Here is a 5,475-nt window from a genome sequence, read left to right as displayed (position 1 = left end):
TTTAGAATTCGTATGCAGGTAATTTATGTACAGGGTTAAAATCTACATTTGGTATCAGAGCTATTTTGGCTTCAAGGGGATGCCTTTATTCCTGAAGGGTTTTTCGCAGGCCTGTGGTAGACCCTGTTTAGTGGGAGATCTGCAAGATCGATTCTGATGGTGAAAGAAGATGGCGAGCAGTGGAAAGATAGAGATCGAGAAATTTAATGGTCAGAGTTTTGAGTTGTGGAAACTCAAGATGGAGGATCTATTGGTGGATAAAGACTAGTGGATCGTAGTAGATCCGGGTACTAAACCAATGGGAGTGTCCGATGAAGAATGGAAGAAGTTGGATCAGAAGGCAAAGAGCACAATACGATTGTGTGTCTCAGATTTAGTATTGTTGAATGTATCAGGGGAAGCTACGACGAAGGCTTTGTGGGAAAAGTTAGCGACTTTGTACCAATCTAAGTCTCTGGTGAATAAACTGTTCCTGTGGAAAAAGTTGTACAACCTAAGGATGAGAGATGGAGACTTGGTGACAGAGCATCTTAATGCATTTAATACTGTGGTAAGTCAGTTAGCATTTGTTGATATTAAAATTTTAGATGAAGATAAGTGCATCAGTTTGTTGTGTTCTCTACCAGATTCGTGGGATAGTCTGGTTATTGCAATAGGTAGCAATGCAATTGCCTTGCATTTTGAGGAAATAGTCTCATCCTTGCTGACGAAGGATATGAGACGGAAAAATATAGAGAGCCAAAATGGTGATGCCTTGTCTGTACGAGGGTGAACCCAGAACAGAAACAAAAATAAGTCATCGAGTGGGAGATCTAAATCTAAAGGGAGATCTAAATCTCCAGGAAAACCTGTAAAGGTGGTGTGCTGGAAATGTGGAAAGGAAGGGCACTACAAAAGGGACCGTAAATCTAAAGCTCCTGACATAGGAAAGGGATCTGATGAGGCTCCTTCTGCAGAGGTGAAAACCACCTCAGATAAAGATTAGGATGTGTACTTGGCTTCTTCAAGTACACATGTAGATCATGAGGCATGGTTGATTGACTTAGGTGCATCCTTTCACTTCACTCCTCATAGAGAGTGTTTCTGTGAGTATGAGAAATATGATGGTGGTGATGTCTTCTTGGGGGATGATAGGAAGGCTATAATCGTCGGTTGCGGAAAGGTAAAATTGAAGTTGCAAGGTGGAAGGGTTAGAACACTTCCAGGTGTTCTGCATATTCCTGCATTAGCTGGAAATCTAATTTCTGTTATCAAGCTGGATGATGCAGGTGTAAAAATAGTTTTTGAGAAGGATACCTGCAAGATGGTTCAGGGAGCACTGGTATTGATGTGGGGAGTTCAGATTGGAACTCTGTACAAGCTGTAAGGTAGCACTATTATTAATGGGTGCAATAGTTCAGTGGTTCCTGAAAGTGGAGCAGAAAATCTAGTGGTCTCTGGAGAGAAGACCATGCTGTGGCATAAAAGGCTTGGACATATTGGAGAAAAGGGCCTTAAGATACTTCATGGTAAAGGTATGGTAGAAGGTATGAGTAATAGCTCTCTAGATTTTGGTTTTTGTGAAAATTGTGTATATGGGAAGTAGAATCGGGTGAGTTTCCCCTCTGGTAGTAAGAGGGTGAAATAGATATTAGAACTTGTGCACAGTGATGTGTTTGGACCTATGAAGGTTCCATCACTGGGTAAGTCTGTGTACTATGTATCATTTATAGATGACTTCTCAAGGAATACATGGATATATTTCCTTAAGAAGAAATCTGAAGTCTTTGACAGGTTTAAAGAATTTAAGGCTCTGGTGGAAAACCAGACAGAGAAGAAGATAAAGTGTTGAGGACAGATAACGATGGAGAGTTTTGCAGTAAGGAATTTGAAGAATTCTATAAGAAGTGTGGTATAGCACGACAGAAGAATACTCCACATACACCTTAGCAAAATGGAGTTGCAGAAAGAATGAATAAGACGTTGATGGAAAGGGCAAGAAGCATGCTCAGTGGTGCTGGGTTAGGACAGGAAGTCTGGGCAGAGGCGGTGGATACTGCATGTTACCTGGTCAATAGGTCACCTTCATCAGCGTTGTAGGATAAGACTCCACAAGAGGTATGGACTGGTAAGAAACCCTCTCTTTGACATCTAAGGGTATTTGGATGTGATGCATATGTACATGTTCCAAAGGAGAAACGAACCAAGTTGGATAGTAAATCTAAAAAGTGCATCTTTATTGGGTATAAGGATAGTTTAAAGGGTTATAAGATATGAAACCCAGTCACACAGAAGGTTGTCTACAGCCGAGATGTGGTGTTGAGAGAGGTGAAAGATGTTATTAAACATGAAGTCCAATGAAAGGAACTTGAGAAGATAGAATTTGAGCTAAAGGAGGAAGAATCAGACTCTACAGCAGAGGAGGAATCAGAAGATGAAGAGCCACAAACTCCAGCTGTGAGAAGATCAATTCGAGAAAGAAGGAAGCCTGAAAGTTATAGTCCATCTGCTTTCTATTCAAATTTTTCTTTATCTATCACTGACGATGATCCCAGAACTATGAAGGAAGCAGTAGATTCAGAGGATGGAAAACTCTGGAAAGAGGCCATGGTTGATGAAATGGCATCTTTGCACAAAAATGAGGCTTGGGATCTGGTGGAGCTGCCGATTGGAAGGAAACCCATTGGCAGCAAATGGGTGTTCAAAAAGAAGACAAATGCAGAAGGAAAAGTGGAGAAATACAAAGCTCAGTTGGTAGCAAAAGGTTATTCCTAGGTGCCGAGAATTGATTTTGGTGATATTTTTTCTCTTGTTGCCAAGGTAACCTCTATTAGATTACTTTTATCTGTTGTATTTGCTTTTGATTTTGAGGTAGAATAGATGGATGTGAAGACAAAATTTCTTCATGGGGATCTGGAAGAGGAAATCTACATGAAGCAACCTAAAGGATTTGCAATGAAGGGTAAGAAAGAACTGGTATGCAAGTTAAAGAAGTCTCTGTATGGGTTAAAACAGTCACCAAGGATGTGGTATTAGAAATTTGATACATTTATACGGGGACTTGGCTTCACTAGAAGCAAAGCAGATCACTGTGTTTATTTTAAATTAATTGGAAACCGTGTTATTTATCTGGTCTTGTATGTGGATGATATGTTTCTGGTTGGAAATGACAAATAAATTATCCAAGATTTGAAGACCAAATTGTCCTCCAAATTTGACATGAAAGATCTTGGTGCTGCAAACTATATTTTGGGCATGGAAATTAAAAGAGATCGGGCAAAGAGGAAGCTCTGGTTAAACCAGAGGAAGTATGTTGAGACAATACTGCAAAGGTTTAATATGCAGGATAGTAAACCGGTGAAGGTTCCTATTCTTGTAGGTGTGAGGTTATCTACTGAACAATGTCCCAAAACACAAGAAGAGGAAGAGGACATGTCCCGTGTTCCATATGCAAGTGCAGTCGGTACCCTGATGTATGCAATGGTATGCAGTATACCAGACATTGCACATGCAGTGGGAGTATTGAGTAGGTTTATGTCAAAACTAGGAAAGAAGCATTGGACAATAGTGAAGCAGGTTTTCAGGTATTTGAGTGGCACTAGTGATTATGGTATGTACTACCAAGGAAGACCAGGATTGGACAGAGTGTTGGATATTCATGGCTTTGTTGATGCAGACTGGGCTAGAGATCTGGATCAGAGAAGGTCTATAAGTGGGTATGTGTTTAACCTATTTGGAGGTGCAGACAGTTGGATAAGTAAGAAACAATCTGTAGTGGCACTATCAACTACAGAGGTAGAATACATGGCAACCACTCATGCAAGCAAGGAAGCAGTTTGGTTGCAGAGATTGTGTTCAAGTATGGGGTTAGTACAGGAAGCTATAAGGATAGATTGTGATAGCCAAAGTGCAATTTTCTTGGCAAAGAACCCTGCATATCATTCAAAGACAAAGCACATTGATGTTCAGTATCACTTTGTGAGGGATGTGATAGAAGAAGAAAAGGTGTTGCTGGTAAAGGTGGACACTTTGAAGAATACTGCAGATGCATTGACAAAATTTGTGAGCTCTGAGAAGTTCTCTTAGTTTAGAGAGACAATGGGCATTTCCGGGCTGGGAAAATGACTAAGCTCTCTTGTGGCCCCTTGTGGAAAGAAAACAACAAGTGGGAGAATGTTGGGTTGCGTTATATTCTTTCCACATAATTAACAGGGGGTTTGAGGGGCACCCGTAACCCCACTTTATGGGGTCCGGGGTAGTGCCCCGAGAAATTTTGGTTTTGGACCCTATGTTTGGTTGGGCGGACCCACTTATGGTTTTGTGCATGATTTTTGCACATGTTTTTTTGGACGCAATGTTTTTTCAGTCCATGGTATTGGACGCGATGGTTTTCGGTCCATGGTATTGGACGCGATGGTTTTCGGTCCATGGTATTGGATGATTCGGCATGTATAAATATGTATTGTAACATTGAAAGGAACATAATGAAAAATCAAGATGATAGTCCCAGTTTTGGGATCCAGGGGAAGTCTCTGTGTATATGTGTTTTATGTGTTATGATCTCGCATTTTTTATTTTTTGTGTTTTAGAATTCGTATGCGGGTAATTTGTGTATAGGGTTAAAACCTATGAAAGTTATCATAATTTCGTCTACTTGTTTCCGCTATCAAGGCATTACATTACCACCCACTATTGGGACTCCTACTCCAAAGAGTATCAGGTCTAGTTGGGACTTCATATCAGGGAGATCCATGAATGTGCATCTAGCACCATCAATAGAATCTTAATGAGATATTCTATTAGTTAATTTATACAAAAGGGAAGTTGAAGCAACTCCCTTAAAAGTAGAAGTGGTTCCCTCCATGATCATGGAAATGGTGGATCTTTTCCATCTTTATCTTCACTTGGACTAGGAGTCACTCAGATGCCAGTGAACTCAAACTTGTGAGAGAGGATATTGTGATCCCAAGTCACATTTAGGGAGTTAAGGAGGTGGAAAAATCCCCTAGATTCTCTCCTAGTTGTCTCCATCAAGACCGTACATAGTAATAGCCAAAAAAATATTTCATTTTCCTGAAATTAAACCACATTAGACCACAGACTATGACAAAAACCTTTTACTCCTCTTACTAAGCATAATATAACAAAAAAATTGAATTAATGTTTTTAGAATATTCAATATGTAGCTATTGATAGGACTCATTAAGTGCACTCACATGCAACAAGTTTCTCATACATACACCTAGGAAGAGTGCATGTCTTTGACATAAAGGAGTGTACACAAGCAGGGCACACTTGCTCAACATGAAGGAGTGGGCTCAAGGAGGGTGCACTTCTTCAGTCCAACGGAGTGTGCTCAAGTTGGGCGCATGTTGTCACCAACTTGGTTTGCGATTTTTCTTTTCTGATTGGTTTTCTCTCTCTCTCTCTCTCTCTCTTTTTTTGAGTGATTTTTGAGTGTGTGCATGGCGGAAGGCAAGTTTCTAACTCAATAAA

Source organism: Pinus tabuliformis, chromosome 2_2 (genome assembly GCF_031772625.1).
Source record: "Pinus tabuliformis cultivar Carrire ecotype Pingquan chromosome 2_2, CPIR1, whole genome shotgun sequence".
In the NCBI taxonomy this organism is placed as follows: Eukaryota; Viridiplantae; Streptophyta; class Pinopsida; order Pinales; family Pinaceae; genus Pinus; species Pinus tabuliformis.
Note: the sequence above shows the minus strand (reverse complement) of the source record.